The sequence below is a fragment of the Scyliorhinus torazame genome, chromosome 14 (assembly GCF_047496885.1).
Source record: "Scyliorhinus torazame isolate Kashiwa2021f chromosome 14, sScyTor2.1, whole genome shotgun sequence".
NCBI classification, from domain to species: domain Eukaryota; kingdom Metazoa; phylum Chordata; class Chondrichthyes; order Carcharhiniformes; family Scyliorhinidae; genus Scyliorhinus; species Scyliorhinus torazame.
The window spans coordinates 54,375,886-54,397,121 of NC_092720.1; the positions used below are offsets into that span (position 1 = coordinate 54,375,886).

Sequence of the window (21,236 nt, forward strand, 5' to 3'; positions counted from 1 at the left end):
TGTGCATTGCTGTTGGTGGAAGGTGTCTTGCGAGCTTATATGTTGCTGTTTAATGTTGCTTAAGTCACACTGACTGAGCTTTATCATGTTGATAATTACACTCTTGGAAACATTTAAAAAAGTACAGAATCACTGTAAATTCCACGCCATTTCTAAATTGTGGTCTGTGGTCAATATGTTATCAAGGGTCTAAAGATGAATTACACAATCCAAGGAGAAGGGAATGTTTCCTTAAATATATCTCCCAACTCTAGATCTGGCTTGCAGGTTCAGGTGGAAATTTCTGTTCAGTCTCATTGACATATATTTCTGTTTTTAATGTGTTTAATAGTACTGGATTATGACACCGTTTAATTATAATAATAATCTTTATTGTCACAAGTAGGCTGACATTGCAATGAAGTTACTGTGAAAAATAATTGAATGAAATAGCAAAGGCTAATGAATCCCAATTGCGGGGCAATGGAGAATCCAGCCCCTTGTTTGTTTGTGCCTTAATGTTCTGCCTATCCTTTAAAAATATTTTTTCTGCGCAATGGAGATGGCCCGCCATTGGCCAGCGGTGGGATGTTCTGTTCGTGCCGTTGTCAACGGGGTTTCCCGTAGAATGAACCCTTTTTCGCTGGGGACCCGTGGCCGGGGTGTACTTTTGGTAGGACCAGAAGATCCCGCCGGTGTGAATACCCAGAAAAATCCGGCTCAGGTCACACACCATCCTGACCTGGAAATATATTGCCATTCCTTCGCTGCTGCTGGATAAAAATCCTGGAGCTCCCTCCCACACCACATGAATTGCAATGGTTCAAGTAGGTGGCTCACTATTAAATAAATAAATAAATGATCTTTAATATTGTCACAAGTAGGCTTACATTAACACTGCAATGAAGTTACTGTGAAAGTCGTCACAGTACAGCACATGTTTGGGTACACAGAGGAGAATTCAGAATGTCCAATTCACCTAACAAGCACATCTTTCGGGACTTTGTGGGAGTAAACCAGAGCACCCGGAGGAAACCCACGCAGACATGGGAGAATGTGCAGACTCCACACAGACAGTGACGCAAGAGGGAATCAAACCTGGGACCTTGGCGCTGTGAAGCAATATTACCTTCTCGGCCATTAGGGATGGACAATAAATTCTTGCTTTGCCAACAATGCTCAGGTCCCAAGGACGAATATAAAATAAAATATTTGCCCTATATGTCCACATTAGTCTATTGCTCTGTTCCAACCACTTAAACTAAATGAGAAAACGTTTATGTAAAATGAAAACTGTGATTTCCTTTTGAACTTGATGTTTCAGTACGGCACTGAGCCTAATGTCAGTACATTCCTAGGATTGATCTGCGATGTTTAATCTCATCCTTGGGTAAGATTGTGAGCACAATAATTGGTCTCAGTATCTAAAAGGTACAAATGATTAAAAATTGTCCAAGTTACCCGACCCGCCTGCTATTGAGTGAAATATGGGGAGGGGGTGATGGACAAATTTCACTCAGTTGTGATGCCCTCAAAGTAAAATAGCTTGATGTCAACTCACACATGCAAGATAGTTGTTCCAGCATCGTACTGGAGAGCCAGCACCATCTGTGGAACTATTACTGTATGTGCCATTGACTTAAGAAAGTATGGAAAATATTTTCCTCCAAAGAAGCGCTTTTTGAGTACAAGAATGTTAATACACTATATTTGTTGACATGCTAAATGAACAACTTTTTAAAAAAAATATTTAGTATATGAAGAAAAACAATACTGTGTTTTTTAATGATTTTGAGACATAAACCACTTGTCAAGAAATAAATTCAAATTGTTTTTAACCCCCTGTCAGGGATATGTATTAGTGCAGGGAGTGATAAAGCAAACTTTACAGTCCTATGTAGCACCTGTCACAGGTGCTGAACATTAATCAGTTATTACTGTAGTTTATTCTACCGGTGACAAGTTGCAATTTTCCACTGATTCAGCTAGTTTGTCAGGTGGGAATTATAGCATAGTGTGTGTGACAAAACACATCACCCTTTTGCAATTCCAAGCTTCTCCTCTCCTTTCTGAAAACAATATAAGGGAACTCAGAAGTAATAAGGCGGAATGTATAATTAATTACCCAGCTTGCTCTAATTAGGGTTGAATAAGTTGTGTCCCTCTCATCATCACAAATGTGCTGATGGGTAATACCAGTTTATGCTATATTAACTGCAAATATGCAATCCCTCTGAGAGCACTTTCCTTGATGAATTTGATGAATGTGACAATAATTAGCAGAGACAGATGAGAGCTAAATTACTACTGACAATGTAATGCTATCTGGCTCGAGGGCCTGGGAATGTGGCAAGCTAACATAGCAGGGACCAGGCCCATTTCTAATTAATAGTCTTTTAGCCAGAGAAAAGGAATGGTAATTGTTTTCGTCAAAGGCTGCAGGGAGCTATCAGGGTAATAAAGTTAATTAACAGAACAAACAATCTTTCACTGCTGTACTAGAAGTGGAAAAGAGTGTAATTCAAACCGAAGAAAGATATGACTAGATGATACGATACCAGCAGCATTTTTCATGCAAGAGACTTGGGGAATAATTTAGAATAATCACTTATTCTTCCCATTTTTGTTGCCATCCCTCAAATCACACGCACAATTAAAAACTGTTGAACTATTTTTGCCCGTATGATTCAAGCCCTGAGTTTTCAATTAAACACGTTTCTTGCTGTCTCCATTTTAATTTATTGAGTTCATTTTTCACATTCCTATTGGTTTCTGCCCATAATATTTAAATTTGTATTTCAATGTTCATTTTGTTTCTCATATATTTTGTTGCCAGCCATCTTCATGAACAAAAATATTTTACCCCTGCAGTAATTTATTGATTTTTCTTAATGTCTCACATCACATGTTGACAATACTTAAGGAGCAGATTTCACTGTGCACTCCATTGACATACCTCTGTTCCAATGTGATAATTAGCCATCCTCACTAATCAGTCATTCCCTCCCAACTGTGCAGATTAAGTTGATGCATCAGGAAATCAAATGATAAAGAACAGGATGTACGTAAAGCTCTGTTATTCAAAGCATGATATGCAGTGAGTTATTCAAAGGATCCTCAGCACCGTACATATACTTGGGAAATAATTTTCATACCCTCCACCAGGTATGAAATCACGAGGGGGTGGTGGACAAATTTGGCTCAGTTGTGATGCTATCTGGCTCGAGGTGGAGCACAATTAAAATAGCAGTACATGTCTTGCCACTGCATTCCTGCTGACATGCAAGTCTGTGCCATTTTGGTTAGGGCCTTAAAACAGGAAGCCCAGGCACTGTTGGAAACAAGCAGTAGTCTCTTTAGATCATGCAAATTGAGTTTCTATGGCAGTAGTACAAAATGGAACTTTAAAATACAGGGCTGAATTCTCCGCCGTTGGGATTCTCCATTTTGCCAGCAGCCCGCGTGTTTCCCGACGGCGTGCGGTTGCCCCACAATGGGAAACCCCATTGACCAGCTAGCGAAACGGAGAATCCCGACGGCGTGCAGCACCAGAAACCTGGTTCGCCGGGATTGGAAAAACCCACCCACAGTCTCCACCACTTTAGGAGTTTAGATTTAATTCAGGTAATCAGTTAAATTGGCTGAAAAGTATTTTCAATTTACCATTTCCATCACTGTCAATTGCAAAGTTGACACATATCATCTGATAAATACTTTATGTATTTTGGGTGGAAGCAGGCGTTCACTCTATAGTTGGCTGCTTCAACAAATGAGCTTTGCGAATAAATGTTACAAATTGAACAAGTGTTGATAATGATTTTTTAATAATGATATTCTTTGAATTTACCCAGTTACTGTTTGATGGTGGTAGGTTCTCAGGCCTGCTCTCGTCCTGCTTTTCAATCCTCTGCTTTCTTAGAACGGTTGGAACTTCCTTCCCTCAGAGGAAATGCCTCATCTCCTGATAATCCCTGTAGTCCAAATATCTGTGCTCCTCTCAAACTCGCAGCGAATGTGATCTCAGGTGCAAGACATCAAGTGCAGTGATCCCATAGGTATATAGACATAAGGTATGAAAATTGAGATATCCCCACGTTCAGGTGCGCACTTTCTAGGTTTAGGCATCACTTGCTATTTAGTAGCTGTAGTGTTTGCTCTGAGAAAATCGAGTTTCCTTTTGGAAAAATCAAATTAGCATCAACACCTTTGCCATAAGCAATGAGAACTGTAGCAACCTCCCATTTTTATTGATACTGAACCACATAACCAACGGTCCTTAAAGAAACCTCTACAGGTTTCTCATTAATAATCTCTGTATAAGTTTGTAAATGATTTGTGTGAGGCCAGGTACACCGTCTGATGCCCAATTCTCTGTTCCTCACTCAGGATTATCACTCCCTTCCACCTGCCCATTCCCTGCCATCTACCACCTTTAATTTGCCTGAACACGCTGGGGTATGTAGTGGAACCAGCTGTTTTTTACAGTCTTCTCCATCCAGTGTGCTCCTCCGAAAATATGAGCAGCTCCATGATGGAACAATAAGTTTAGAGCAGATTTAAGTTTTGTGTCAAAGCGCACCATGGTTTTCAGTAGTTGGGGTGGGATTTTCCATGCCCCCTGTGGCATGTTTCCCAGCAGTGGAGGCGGCCATTGACCAGTGGCAGGAACATCTGGTCCTGCCACGGTCAATGGAGTTTCCCGTTCTATGCACCGCTAGCCGCTGGGAAACTCGAGGTAGGGGTTCACCGTTGGTGGGATCAGAAGAACCCGCCATGTGAGAATGGCTGGAAAATTCATGCCCAGGGCCAGGATTCTCAATTGCGGAGAACTATCTGGATTCTCCGATTTAGCGACTATGTCCAGAGAAAGCATCTGGTCTTACGACCAAAAAGTCGATGATCCCGCACCGATGCACTGCCCACTAGCAGCCGCGCACCCAGCTTTACCTGCCGATATGGACGCATAATGGCCTGGTCTGTGGTCGCACATACTGGGCCGTACAACATGGTGCCGGCCGCACGCGGACCCGGCCTGCCAGATAGTGCCCCCCCATAACCCCCGTCGCAACCCCCGGACCACCCCCCACCAATCCCCCCAGCCCCTCATGCCAGCGGAATGCCGCCGCCTCCCCCCCTCCCCCGACAATGGCGGCACTGGACACAGTCCGCAGCTGCCATGCGAGGTCCCTGAAAATTGAGAGGACACGCCACCAACACCGTCGGGAAATCGTCCCATTGGAGGTGGAGCATCGGGGGAGGGCCTCAGGTGATGTCCTGAGGCCATCCCAGCGGCGTGCGGTGTACTCCTCCAGATTTTGAAGGGGCGGAGCATCTGAAAAACGGCACCGCCCCCGATTTTGACGTAAAATCGGATTCTCCGGCCAATCGCCGAACGGGATTTTGCCATCAGCAATCGGAGAATCCCACCCCGTGTTCTCCCATCGGACATGAATTGGAACTGATTTACGCTCCCAAATCAAGAATCAATTCAGTATCCCTCACCATGCAATTGTATGCATGGAGAGAAATACAAGGGATTCCCGAGGGAATGCCATTATCAGGCTGCCATTTTGAATGGCAACCTGATAGTGAGATCCAGCGGCTGGCCACCCCCGCCACATCGCAAAGCAGCCCTCCCACCCTGCCCCTGCATTGTGCATCAGTCCCCTCATCGCAAAGCAGCCCCCTTCCACAATGCGATTCAACCCCCACCCCCAGAATTTCAGTGTGTCTCCTTCACCCAAGTACGGGGGTGGCCAGACCCACCTGCCCCCAGAGAACTCTTGGATAGGGGAATCCCGCCCCAAAAAAAATCTTTATTGTCACCAGTAGGTTGACCTTAACACTGCAATGAACTTACTGTGAAAAGCCGCTAGTCGCCACATTCCCTCAAGGTCCCTCAAGGATCAGTGTTGGGCCCGCAGTTGTTCACAATTTACAGAGATGATTTGGAGTTGGAGACCAAGTGCAATGTGGCAAAGTTTGCAGATGACACTAAGATGAGTGGTAAAGTAAAAAGTGCAGAGGATACCGGAAGACTGCAGAAGGATTTGGATAGGTTAGGTGAATGGGCTAGGGTCTGGCAGATGGAATTCAATGTTGCCAAGTGTGAGGCTATCCATTTTGGGAGGAATAACAGCAGAATGGATTATTATTTAAACGGTAAGATGTCAAAACATGCTGCTGTGCAGAGGGACCTGGGTGTGCTGGTGCACGAGTCGCAAAAAGTTGGTGTGCAGGTGCAACAGGTGATTAAGAAGGCTAATCGAGTTTTGTCTTTCATTGCTAGAGGGATGGAGTTCAAGACTAGGGAGGTTATGCTGCAATTGTATAAGGTGTTGGTGAGGCCACATCTGGAGTATTGTGTTCAGTTTTGGTCTCCTTACTTGAGAAAGGACATATTGGCACTGGAGGGAGTGCAGAGGAGATTCACTAGGTTGATCCCAGAGTTGAGGGGATTAGATTATGACGAGAGGTTGAGTAGACTGGGACTGTACTCATTGGAGTTTAGAAGGATGCGGGGGGATCTTATTGAAACATATAAAATTATGAAGGGAATAGATAGGATAGATGCGGGCAGGTTGTTTCGACTGGTCGGGGAAAGCAGAACTAGGGGGCATAGCCTCAAAATAAGGGGAAGTAGATTTAGGACCGAGTTTAGGAGGAACTTCTTCACCCAAAGGGTTGTGAATCTCTGGAATTCCTTGTCCAGTGAAGCAGTTGAGGCTCCTTCTTTAAACGTTTTTAAGAAAAAGATAGATACCTTTCTAAAGAATAAAGGGATTCGGGGATATGGTGTACGGGCCGGAGAGTGGAGCTGAGTCCACAAAGATCAGCCATGATCTCATTGAATGGCGGAGCAGGCTCGAGAGGCCAGATGGCCTACTCCTGCTCCTAGTTCTTATGTTCTTATTCTGGTGCCTGTTCGAGTACACAGAGGGAGAATTCAGAATTCTCAGCTGATACGGGAATTGAACCCGCGCTGCTGGCCTTGTTCTGCATCACAATCATGCCATCTAGCCCATTGAGCTAAACCAGCCCCTGACACCCTGGATAGGGGGACACCCGAGATCCCATGGATAGGGGAAAACCCCAGCGAACCCCTAAATAAGGGGAATCCGCAGGCTCCCTGGATAGGGGGACCCCCAAAACGCTCCCTAAATAAAGGGGCCCCCCGAGACCCCATAACTAAAGTAACTCCCCACAAAGACCCCCTAACTAAAGGGAACCTCTACAAAGACCCCCTAACTAAAGGGAATCCCCACAGAGACCCCCCTAACTAAAGGAACGTCCCCACAGACTCCCCCCCCCCCCCCCCCCCAGAAAAGAGACTCTTGTTTGCAAGTTAGAGAGCACTCCAGACAGGGACAGTGTTGTAACACTCACCTGGGCATACACCTGCTGGCTCAAACAGAGGAGCACCATGTGTCCATTCCTGGAAAGAGAAAAGCATTGACCTGAATTTAATGACCTCAAATCCTTGAGCTGCAAGCCATTCATTCATTTCTCTTGTGATTGACAGCTTCCACAAACACAGCTGTCAGCCTTGCTTCATTCATCTTACTTCATGGATGAGTAACTAACTGCTGTAACCACAATGTTTACAAACGTCAACCCCATCAAAGAGAGTTAAGTGCTGTTAATTTCCAGCTCAGCACTTCAAAATCACTCAAGCGTGAAGGAAGGTGATTGTAATGCACTTAACTCTCTGATGTGGTTGATGTTCATTAGGACCAATTTGCATCTATTAGCATCCTCCCGCTGTCGCATGACATGAACCCTAATCCCACCACCAGCAGGGGGGTGGACCATAGTGGTCAGTTCGGCGCCCGGCACGATCCTCGAACTCGACTGGACAACTGACTCCGTCCGATCACGAACCATGTTGGCAGCGTCAAGGGGTGGATAATCCAACCCCAGGTCTTCTCATATGTCCTGCTCTCTTTCAGCTGGTTTCTTGGTACACCAAGATTTTGAAAAAATGTGAATCTTTTGTTTTGCATCAGTGTCTTCTAAATCTATTGAGGTGTTGTGACCATGTTAGTGAAATAGAAATGATCATTTGAAAGGAATATGTAATTGCAGTGAATACGTCACAATTCTAACTGCACAAAAGTGACAGCTAGGTTTAGATCTCGACATCCCAGGCTTATACAGTTAAGAGAAATTTTGTGAAGGAAGTAAAAAAAATGTTATTCATTAAAAATTACAACATTGTTACAATTGTGAAGAGTATAGCAATGTTAAATTTTGGGAATGTAGCTTTAAATTTCGGGTAAATGAATGCCCTGTTCCTTTTCTGCCTGACAAAAGCCTGGGTGCTGGAAATACTCAACATGTGTGTCAGTGTCTGGGGAGAGAGAAACAGAGTTAATGCTTTGAGTTGAATATGATTCTTCTTCAGTATGATATTCAACTCAAAACAATCAGCAGGATTCACCGAGCAATGGGGAGGTGGCCAGCCATTGGCCACTGATGGGATCTGCTAGTCCCGCCATTGTCAACGGGGCTTCCCATTGAGTGCACCTTGCCACACTGTTGGCGGGACTGGAAGATCCCGCCAGCATGAAAGGCCAGAAATCTTGCTCATCATCTCTGTTGCTCACCCTACAGCTGCTATCAGCCTGCTGAGTATTTCCAACATTTTCAGTTTTTCTTTAAGATTTCCAGCATCTGTAGTATTTTGCTTTTATTCAAGTAAGTCTGGGTGGTTTGATTGATAGAAATCAAAGGAAGGCTTAGATAGCTTTATTGAAAGGAACAATTCAGCCACCCAGCGCGGATCCGGGTGCAACGGGTGAATCACTCAATGTGATCTGGATCACACTCTCATTTATATACCCGGAGGCCAGATTCACCCAGTGCCCAGTACTCAATGGCTGTACCTGGGGGACCTCATCAGGGCGCCGTTTAACCCACACAACTGTGGACCAGGGTAATGAAAAGGGGGCGGGGGCTCTGTCAGGACATTGAAGACCCTGGTTGTTCAGGGACAGGGCATGGTGGTATCCTGGCCCCTGGGCACCTTGGCATTGCCAGCCTGGTACCCTGGCAGTGCCAAGGTGCCAGGTTGGCAGTGCCGGGGTCAGGCTCTTGGGGCCTTGCCACTTAGACGGGGGCGTCCCAGGGACCTCCCTAAGGTTAGGTGATGAGGGGAATTGATAATGGTGGGGAGGGGACCTGTAGGGGGGGGAAATGATCAGGCCTGCCGATCTAAATGGCACCCCGATCTGAAGCTCACCAGAGGAAATCACTTTAAGCGCAGCCTCGGCAGAAAGAAACCTCCCGAGGCCAAAAAAAACGGCAAAGTGCCTTTGGATAGGCAGCCGCCGAGAAACACCCCACTAAATGCGCCCGACACCGGACTTAGTTTGAAGTCCACTGAATTGCACCCTGAGTCTCCCAAAGTTCCAGGAAGGTGCTAAAGATGCCAAGATGAAAGAGAGTAATTTTGATCAAGGAACACTGATTAGCATTTCTGTCTGAATGCAAGGTACTTTTGCTGTGAGGAAGAGGGCAGAGGAAGCCTTTTGTAGGTTGAGTTACAGACACCCTGACAAATCAATGAATATTACAGACAAACAACAGTTTTGTGTGGTTAGCAGACATTGCAGGAGGGAAGTTAAAGCCTGAATGACTGGATGAGCTAATAACATAATAAGTAAAAAGTGCTTCTGAAAGTTATGACCGCTATTAAGATTGGCCTTGCAATGAAATGTTTTTAAAAATAAGATTTAACATGGGGGTTAAGATACAGTAAAAACGCCCAGTAGGCTCAACCCCAGGAAGTACCCCAGAAGATGTACTGGGGGACCCCCTGGAATACCCCATGCAAACAATGTATGGCAATTGCCCGAGCAGTTTAAACTTTCATAGGGCAATTACCCTGCATAGGGAACCATCCGAAACTCAGATTTAAATTGAAGACTTCAGATGGTTTGGACACTTTGAGCAAAATAGTTACCCAGGAAAAATTAGAAGGATTAAAACCAATTCAAACTCTTAGGTAACTATGGTACTGACTCCTGACCTTCAACCCCACTGGACTCCCCAACTACCCAACGCCATTCACCTCTTCAATCCTACCAATTCTCGACTACCCTCCCCTCTTCCGACTACTCAACCACCTCATCAACTACCCTACAACCTCCTGAGCCCCTCAGCTCTGACTACTCTCCCCACACCTGTCCCTATTAATGCACAGCTACTGGCGCAACAAACACCCCGCCTACCCCCAACTACCTTTCCGATCTTCCAGACCATCCTTCCCCACTCCCTCTGATCATCTGATCCTCCCAACCACCCGAACGCCTTCGACCACCCAATCCTTCCACCTAACAATCCCCCTGACCACCCCCAGCCACCTGACCCCTCTTTCCCTTGATCACCCAACCGCACACCCCTGACCACATGACCCTCCCTTGACCAACCCCCAGCCACCACCACCCGACTTCCTCCGACCATCCAAACATCCTCCCCACCCCACCCCCTCCACCCACTACTGTAACCCACTTACATTACACACTATCCCCCTGCCTTCTCAAACTGAAATTGATAAATGAGTGATACTGAGGTAATATTGTAAAACTAAAATCACAGTTCCAGTGTTTTAGAATTGTTTACATGTATATGTCTTATATTTTAATAATTAACAGATTTAGAACAAAGTAGAGCTCAAATCCTTTCTATTCAGCAGACTTTACATTGCCCTACACTGGTGCAGAATAGTGTGGTCCACTATTTACTTAATGAAATAATTTCATTTTTACATTTATAGTCCAAATTTTGGATGCTACAATTTGGCAACAAACCCATTAAGGTCAGGAGGGGTCAAAAATACCCAGGTTTCCCTTGCTAGTGACTCCCATTGGAGAATGCATGTGTGTGAATAGAATGTGAGCTCATGATCAGATTTTGCTGTGTGTCACTTATGTTGAATAGCCTGCTAACAGTAATTACTTAGACAATAAACAAATCCAATCTAAAATATGGTTACCAAGATGATATACAGCAGAGGGCTGTTGGCCCCCATGGACCATGCCCCAGCATCAATCAAAATGTAATTTTAACTTCTGACAATGGTGTAGGTCATACGTTTTTGAATTAATTGTCCTTAATATATCCCTTGACTTTAATGGAAAGTAAAATTGGGGACGCAGGGTGTATAAGAAGCAGTCAATCCAATGTTGGTTGGTTTACATTCACAATTATTGTTAAAAGTAGGAACATAGAACTAGGCGATCGAGCCCATTCCCCCATTCAATGTAATCATGGCTGATCTGTACCCTAATACCAGAAACACACCTTTGCCCCATTTCCCTTAATACCTTTGATGAACAAAAATCTATCCATCTCAGATTTAAAATTAGCAGTTGATCTAGCATCAATTGTTATTTTCAGAGGAGAATTCCAAACTTCTACCACAGTTTATATGTAGGAGTATTTTCCAATTTCATCCCTGAAAGGTCTGGCTCTAACCTTTATACTAGGACTCCTAGTCCTAGACTCCATAACTAGCAGAAATATTTTCTGTCTACCCTTTCTATTCCCCTAAATATTTTGAAAACTTTAATCAAAATACGCCTCATTGTTCTAAATTCCAGGGACTGCAACCCTAATGTATGAAATCTCTCCTCATAATTTAACCCTTGGGATCCAGGCATCACTCTGGTAAAGGTAAATGCAGTTCATCCAAGACCAATATATTCTTCCTAAGTGTGCTGCCCAGAACTGCTCACAGTGCTCCAAGTGTGGTCTACCCAAGGCTTCATATCGCTGAAGAATAACATCGACCCCCGAGTTCTTTATTTCTCTAAATATAAAAACCAGCATTTCTATTCATCATTTAAATTAATTTCTGTACCTATTAACGACATTTTGATGCATCCCCCACCACCACCCCTAGTCTCTTTGGGTCTCCACTGTTTCTACCTTGACTTATCCTTTTTAGGTCCAAAGTAAATGACCTCACATTTGTCTCAGTTTTGCCCATTCACTTAAATCATCAATATCTCTGCAATTTTATGCTTCCTTCGACACTGCTTCAAATGCCCCCTATCTTTCTGCCATTGGTAAACTTGAACACGTGGCTTTCTTTTGCATCATCTAAGTAATTAATAATTAACGTGAATAGTTGTGGCCCCTAACAGGAGAGATCTTCAGGAGAGGGAGAGAAAAGGGAAAAACGGTCTAATTCTAATATAGAAGTAAAATAAACTAATTGATTAAAATGGATTGCAGTTACAGTATCTTTGATTCTGAATCCTTCTCCATTTTGATGCACAAAGACTGATCTGCATGCAAATAATTATTTGTACACAAGGTGGTGATATGAGCACTAACTGCTTTTCGTCAACGATAAAAGATAATCTTCATGCATTCTGATAGCATGGTTATTATATTCAAGACCATTATTTTGTTCTTAAGCCAAAGAGTCCAAGAAATTAGATAAAGAGGAACCAGTTTTTAAGATTTGGCACAATGCAAAATTCAATTCTCTGGTGAACTACATCTTCAAGCAATTATCTATGAATGTAAACATAGGGCTAATTGCATGATCCCCTATTCCCAACAGAAATCTGTACTTCTGTGAGCAAGTGGAATTGGGGCTACAGGATTGCCTCCGCCCCATATTCTCTCCGAGTGCACCTTCCCCACTGAGGAAAAGTAGTTGGGATTTTACCAGCTCTCTGGATTCTGACTGGAAGGCAGAAGGTTCCACAAGTGACAGTGGAAGGCATCAGGAGGGAAGTCAATGTCTTCCACCACCATGGAATACTTCAAGAGCCAGAAAGACCAATTCAGGTATTTAACAATCCTAGTAATGCACATTTTAAGCTCCTGCCGGCATTTTGTTGTCATAGGAATAGCCCCATCCCCTTGTAGTACCTCCTGGCTGCCTCTCAGTGGCTTCACGACTAAGGGCCTTCCCACCTGAGGGCTGCCTGTCCGGCTGCAACAATGGGTGCCCCTGTGGCTCAGGTGCTTCATTGGAGGGATACCCTTTCCAATTGCAGGGGCCTGCCGGCCTGATCCCAGCACATTCAAAAAAATCGTGTCCAACTCTTCGAGGGTACCTCAACAGTGTGGCACTTTCTCCTTCTCCCTACAGCCTCAGCAGTAGTCAAGTCTGTTCGTGGCACTGTCAAAGCTGTCGAGCTGCCTGCCCTCTGATTCAGCTGCCAGCTCTGAGAGGCAGGCCACCATTCTTAATGGGACAGTGGCCCCAACAATGTCCTCTCAATTGGCACAACCGGTAAAATCTCCTTTGCAGTTCCACTTTTTGCCTTCGTGGGCTTGGGACCCGCATTTAGTTCTCGTGACAAGACCCATGGCGGGCTGGTAAAATGTCACAATTTCACATCACATTGAATATTGATGTACACATAAATGCAATAACTTAATATATTATGTTAATGTTTCAGTTTTGTGCATTAATTTAGTCTTAAAAAGACCGACTTTGAGGAAAATTAACAAAATATTTGCAATAATAATATATGTGCTGAAACAAAAACATCTAAATCCTTCATGACAGGCAGAAACGTTGGCGTTATTAATGGGTTAATTAATGAGTTGGTGTCATTATCTGCTGTATCGGTGTTGTCCATTATTTTGCATTTTGATAAAGGTTGAAAGATAATTGCAATCATTTATGGGAGTGGCAGAAATCTATTTTTGTACAAATGTTTCAATGATAAGCTTACCTTTTCATAAAAATGCTTTAGTATAAATAAACTAAAAGCAGCTTACTAAATGAGAAACAAATTTAGGCAGCCTTTAGCAGTTTATGGAGCACACTATGAAGTATATTTCAAACACAGGCCTGTTTTTTTGTATGACTCATGTTTCATGTGGATAAAGAACTTACTGAAAAACAAATTATAGAATAGGAGATTAAATTTCCCTGTAAAATCAAATTATTCAGTTCAGGTGTATCCTTTACGATTCTAATTTTCCATTGTGGTACCTGGAATCACCTCCCCACAAGTATCCTATATCCTATTGAATGTTATGAAACGGCAATAATATACCCATTAGAATAGATTTTAATGCCCTGTATTCAGGGTCTCAAAGTAAAGAACTGTTTATGATGATGGGATATGATGGCAGCTGAAAGAGGAAACCAGACAAGGGAGTGATTATGACAGTTGTTTGCAAACCCTGCCTAGTGTACAGTGTTTTCAAGTGTTGTCTTGTCTTGATGTGCTGTCAGTCCTTCTCACCTGGGAATAGCGATAGCTTATCAAAGCCTAAACAGTCCTTCTTTACCAGGGCCTGATAATGGTGGCCCTCAATTTATCATCATATTGGAACACTGGGGGAACCATGGGAACGACTGGTCAGGTGACAGCTAGATGGACAGTTTGACAGTTGTTGAAGCATCATGGGAAATAGCTGTCACCTGATATTCACAATGACCACTGAGATAACCTTCAACATGACAGGGAAAACAAAGATGTGAATATTCTTAACATCAGTGATTTGATAATTAAAGTGCCAAATTTACTTCTTAAAGTTGTCACTTTTGACTGAATTTTGTGGGAATTGTTGAAAGGTGTTTTTTTTTACATTCTTACTATTATTGCATTCGAACAGAATGACTTTATCTTTCAATTTGTCTTTTCTATCAATTTAAAGCATCTATGAAAAGCTTTATACATTTTCATCTTGTTTTGACAGTCTTTTATCTAAGGCTCAGTATCCATTTTCAGCATTTTCTGTAAGGGATACCAAAATAGTCTGGCAGTTGGAATTCTGAGTTTGTTGACTTGTAGTTTAGTTTATCTCTTTGCATCTTGTGCAATTCCCAAAGAACATATTTTTTCACAATGCTCAAGCTTTTGCCACTGAAATCTTGGAAATGTATTTAACTTTACCAAAACATCTAATAGGAATTTAAGAAGAAAAACACCAGCCATCAACCTAAGCTTCAGATTTGGGTGTATCCTGCCTAGCCAACCCTGTAAAATCAAAATCCTCTTCATTAAAATCTGGGGACTTGTGCCAAAATTGGGAGAGCTGTCCAACTGGCCAGTCAAGCAACACCCTGACTTAGCCATACGCAGAGAATAATTCCTTCCAGCCAACATCCCTTGGTATGCCTGCCTCACCGGCATGACAGACCTCCAATGGTGGGTGCATAGTGATATGCAGGAAGCTGTGGCCCTGGGAATTCTCATATTGGCTGTGGATGCCATGAAGTTTCATGGTATCAGGTCAGAAATGGGCGATAACCCCACAACCAAAGAGGTGGATTGACCATGCTAAATTTCCCTTTAATTGAAAAAAAAAGAATTGGGCACTTTAAATTTAAAAAAAGAAATGGACGATAAAACCACCTGGTGAGCATCAGCTACTGCCTTCCCTCAGTTGATGTATTAGTACTCGTCTATGTTCAACACCACTTGGAAGAAATGTTGAGGGTAGCAAGAGGGCAGAACGTGCTCTGGATAGGGGACTTCAATGTCTTTCATCAAGAATGGCTCAGTAGCACCACTATTGACTGAGCTGGCCAAGCTTTGAAGAATATAGCTGCGTAGCTGCTAGACTGGGCAGGCAGCAGGCGGTAAGAAAGCAAACATGTGGGGAAACATTATTTCCCTGAACTTGTTCTCACAAATCTACCTGCAACAGATGCATCTTTCCATGGTAATGCTAGTATTGTGAAGGCAAAGTCCCATCTTCACACTGAGGACACCCTCTATTGTTTTGCGTGGCATCATCAACGTGTTAAATAGGAGAGATTCAGTCAAGATCTAGCAGCTCAAAACTGGGCATCCATGAGGCAGGGTGGCCATCATCCACAGCAGAATTATATTTCACTGGAACTGGAACCTCAAATTTCACCATTTCCCTCACCCTAACTGTCATGATATTCAAACACACACATCATGATGGACACACTAACAGGCAAATCAGAGTACACAACACCACAACCAATCACAGACAAGAACACCAACCACATAAAAAGCACGAGCACGACACCTGGAGGTCAGTAGGTCTGGGGAGAAGGAAGCATGAAAGAGCTGTTGAAACACCACAAGCAGGGAGCCCCCCACGTGCAGAGTGCAAAGACCAAGTTGTAAATAGCAAGTTTAAATAAACAAGTGTTGTACCATATGCAACTGTGTTGGCTCTTCTGTGTGTTAGAACACCCAACACCACATGGTACAGGAGTGGATCGATACCTGCCTACCAACCTGCCATTCTGGACATGGACCACACCGGCAAACCGCAGCCGATGCAAGTCACGGGGAACCTAGGCACCAACTGGAAGCTCTACAGGCAGCGATTTGACCTGTACATCCGTGCCACCGAAAAACAGAATGTCTCGGATGATTCGAAGATTGCAATGCTCCTCTTCTACGCAGGCCCCCACCCAAATGATGTCTTTAATTCACTGGTGTTCGAGGAAGGCGAAAACCAGGCCAAATATGACACGGTCATCCTCAAAATGGACCAGCACTTTCAAACTGAAGTAAACGAAACTTTCGAAAGATACATCTTTCAGCAACGCCTGCAAGGTAAGGAGGAGCTTTTTCAACCCTTTTTGACGCACCTCCGGATTCTAGCGCAGTCCTGCGGTTACGGCACCACCACAGAGTCCATGATCAGGGACCAGATTGTTTTTGGCGTTGCCTCTAGTGGCCTACGCCAGCAGCTTCTTAAAATAAAGAGCCTCACCTTAGCGTCTGCTGTGGAAGCCTGTGTCCTCCATGAAAATGCTACCTGCCGTTTTGCCCGATTTCAGGCGTCCGAGTTGGCACGGAGGGGGTCCCCAGCCGTCGAATCGGCAAGCCAGGCCGCCCACGACGTTGAACGCATCCAGGCCGTCGATTTCTTCCCGCCCCACGGCCCGGACGACAGCGGCCGCTTCCCGCGCTTTTCGCGGTCTCCCGCGCAGGTGCGCGCCAAGAATAACGGCCACAACGAGGGACGCACTGCGCAGGCGCGCCCACCGCAAGATCGCACTGCGCATGCGCAGTGGCGCAACGAACGCCGTGACGTCATGACGTGCAGCAAGTGTGGAGGTCTACACTTAAAAGGGCAATGTCCTGCAAAATACCAACAGTGCAACAGATGTGCCATGATAGGCCACTACGCAGCCCGCTGTCGTGCGGCTCAACCCATGGATCCGGCGCATCCTCGACAACCTCGCACACGAGTCAGGACCGTCCAGCCCACGCATCAAGACTTCCAGTTAAGTGATGCAGATGACCAGGATGACTTCAGAGTTGCCGTCATTGATGTCAACAAGGTCAATGCCATCAATCCAGACGATGAGTGGTGTGCCACCCTGACGGTCAACCGATCGCGCGTCGCCTTCCGTCTGGACACCGGCGCATCCGCCAACCTGATTGCTTACTCTGCAGTCCAGGCCATGAAGGTCAAACCACTCATCACACCATCCCGGCTTAAGATGGTTGACTATAACGGGAACGTTATCCCGTCCGTAGGATCTTGCCAGCTACAGGTGACTCACAAGAGGTACACGGCCACACTCCCCTTCGAAGTTGTGGGCTCATCAAAGGACTCGTTACTGGGCGCACAAGCGTGTAAGGTCCTTCACCTGGTACAGCGCATCATGTCTCTCTCTCCAGATGAGATATCCGACTTCCCGGATGCTGAGTTCCACGCGAATCTCCATTCCCTCCTCGCTCACAACCAGGAGGTTTTTGAAGGCATGGGGACATTGCCACACACGTACAAGATTCGACTCAGACCGGACGCCATCCCTGTCGTTCACGCACCTCGCAGGGTTCCTGCGCCTCTCAAAGACCGCCTCAAGGCACAACTGCAGATTCTTCAGGACCAAGGGGTCCTATCCAAGGTCACGGAGCCCACGCCATGGGTCAGCTCCATGGTCTGTGTAAAGAAGCCCTCTGGCGAGCTCCGTATATGTATAGATCCAAAAGATCTGAACAACAACATCATGCGGGAACACTATCCCATCCCAAAACGAGAAGACCTCACCAGCGAGATGGCGCGAGCCAACATATTCACTAAATTGGATGCGTCCAAAGGATTCTGGCAGATCCAACTGGACCCGGCCAGCCGAAGACTATGCACATTCAACACCCCTTTTGGCAGATTCTGCTACAACCGGATGCCATTCGGCATCATTTCGGCATCTGAAGTATTCCACCGCATTATGGAGCAGATGATGGAAGGCATCGAAGGGGTACGTGTATATGTGGACGATATCATCATTTGGTCCACCACTCCGCAGGAACACATGCATCGTCTTCGACGTGTCTTCACCCGCATACGGCAAAATGGCCTGCGTCTCAACCGTGCGAAGTGTGCTTTCGGCCAGACGGAGCTGAAATTCCTCGGGGACCACATCTCAAGGTCCGGGGTCCGTCCCGATGCAGACAAGGTTAGCGCCATCACAGCCATGCCACGACCGGCTGACAAGAAGGCTGTCTTAAGATTCCTGGGCATGGTCAACTTCCTTGGGAAGTTCATTCCCAACCTGGCTTCTCATACAACAAACATGCGCCATCTCGTAAAAAAATCGACGGAATTCAACTGGCACCAGTCGCATCAGCAGGAATGGGAGGAGCTCAAGCACAAACTGGTCACGGCACCAGTGCTGGCCTTCTTTGACGCGACTCGCCCTACAAAGATCTCAACAGACGCCAGCCAATCTGGTATTGGAGCGGTACTCCTGCAAAAAGACAGCACGTCATCATGGGCCCCGGTTGCGTATGCCTCACGAGCCATGACCCCTACCGAACAGCGCTACGCGCAAATCGAAAAAGAATGCCTGGGCTTGTTAACTGGACTGGACAAGTTCCACGACTATGTGTATGGCCTGCCACGATTCACGGTCGAAACTGACCACCGCCCCCTGGTCAACATCATTAACAAAGACCTGAACGACATGACTCCTCGCCTCCAGCGCATCTTACTCAAACTCAGGAGGTACGATTTTGAACTGATCTACACTCCGGGGAAGGAACTCATAGTGGCGGACACTCTTTCCCGAGCAGTGAGCACACCACCAGATGCGGAGGGGTTCGTGCGTCAAATTGAGGCACACGTGACTCTGACAGCAGCAAATATGCCAGCTGATGATCCTTGTCTGGCCCACATACGCGCAGAGACGGCGACTGACCCTCTGCTGCAGCGAGTGATGCGCCACATGACGGAAGGGTGGCTAAAAGGGCAGTGCCCCCAGTTTTACAATGTGCGAGATGATCTCACCAATATAGACGGGGTCCTTATGAAATCGCATAGGATCGTCATTCCACACAGTGTGCGCCAGATGATTCTTCGTCAACTACACGAAGGCCACTTGGGTGTCGAAAAATGCAGACGAAGGGCCCGGGCGGCGGTATATTGGCCGGGTATTAATGAAGACATAGCCAACATGGTGCTCAACTGCACAACCTGTCAGAGGTTTCAGCCGGCGCAACCTCCGGAAACACTTCTACCACACGAGATGGTGACGTCCCCCTGGGCGAAGGTGGGTGTTGACCTATTTCACGCGCTCGGCAGAGATTACATTGTTATTATAGACTACTTCTCAAACTACCCGGAAGTCATGCCTCTCCATGATCTGACGTCGTCCGCAGTCATTGGGGCCTGCAAGGAAACGTTTGCTCGCCATGGCATTCCAAGGACTGTCATGTCAGACAATGGACCTTGTTTTGCCAGCCGTGAATGGTCGTCCTTTGCCGCAGCATATGGTTTCACTCATGTGACATCCAGCCCTCTGCATCCACAATCGAACGGGAAGGCTGAAAAGGGTGTCCACATCGCAAAGCGGCTCCTGTGCAAGGCGGCTGATGCCGGATCGGACTTTAACCTTGCCTTGCTGGCCTATCGATCGGCCCCGTTATCCACGGGCCTCTCGCCAGCGCAGCTACTAATGGGTCGCTCCCTCAGGACGACGGTACCTTCCGTCCTGGCACCGACAACAGACCATGAGGCGGTTCTTCGGGACATGCAACTGCAGCGTGATCGCCAGAAAGGTCGGTACGACACACGAGCGACGGACCTGCCCCCCCTGTCCTCCGGAGACAAAGTACGCGTCCATCAACCGTATGGTGGCTGGTCAGCACCGGCCGAAGTCCTCCGACAAGTGGCTCCCCGCTCGTTCCTGGTTCGCATGCCGGATGGTTCCGTGCGTCGCCGCAATCGGCGCGCCCTTCGCCGACTTCCACGTTCACAGCCACACAACACGCCAGATCCTCAACAGGCTTCCGAGGATGACTTTGTGGAGCTGCCGCACATCACGCCCTTTCCATCGCCACCCATGGCCATGCCTGCACAGCAGCCGGTGGTTCTTGATCCACCCTTAAGGCGGTCAACCCGAATTCGTCGCAAACCCATTAGAATGGACTTATAATACAGTTCATATGTTTAATAAGTTGGACAATTTTACATGATAACCTGTTGTTGTTTATCGTTCCAGATGTCGTCTGACTGGACAACTGTTCAAAATTTTTTTTTCTTCTTCTCTCGTTCGCATTTCTGTTATGTTATGGTACAACTGGATTCATGTGACGCACTCGACATCGCCCCATGTACATAGTTCCGTCATAGACACATGCTGCACACGACACACACACACTCTTAGATGCACTCACGTCACGATCATATTTATTACCACGTAGGCACATATCTTTGTAAAAAGGGGGGATGTCATGATATTCAAACACACACATCATGATGGACACACTAACAGGCAAATCAGAGTACACAACACCACAACCAATCACAGACAAGAACACCAACCACATAAAAAGCACGAGCACGACACCTGGAGGTCAGTAGGTCTGGGGAGAAGGAAGCATGAAAGAGCTGTTGAAACACCACAAGCAGGGAGCCCCCCACGTGCAGAGTGCAAAGACCAAGTTGTAAATAGCAAGTTTAAATAAACAAGTGTTGTACCATATGCAACTGTGTTGGCTCTTCTGTGTGTTAGAACACCCAACACCACACTAACAAACTAGGTGACCAACACTGGTTCAATGAAAAATGTAGAACAGCATGTCAGGAGCAGCACTAGGTGTATTAGAAAATGAGGTGCCAACCTGGGAAAACTACAGCACAAGACTACATACATTCTAAACAGTGAATACAGCATGCTACAGAGCAAAGTGATTGTGTTGAACGTATTGTACTAACCATTCACCACTGTATTACACTGTATCATGCTGTTGCCCATGTGGGCTCCACCTATGGACCATTGTACGATATTACACAGAATGTACCATGTTGATGCCCTTGTGGGCTCTGCCCCTGGC

The 21,236-nt window shown here is 45.8% G+C and overlaps 1 long non-coding RNA gene across 1 annotated transcript in view; it reads left to right on the plus strand.

Moving 5' to 3' along the window:
* The window catches only part of LOC140389742 (uncharacterized), an 846,836-nt gene that overhangs the window by 377,446 nt on the left and 448,154 nt on the right, over nucleotides 1-21,236 (plus strand). The window contains exon 2 of the long non-coding RNA XR_011934461.1: nucleotides 12,554-12,783. This is a non-coding gene — a long non-coding RNA (uncharacterized lncRNA). The remainder of the gene's footprint in view (nucleotides 1-12,553; nucleotides 12,784-21,236) is intronic.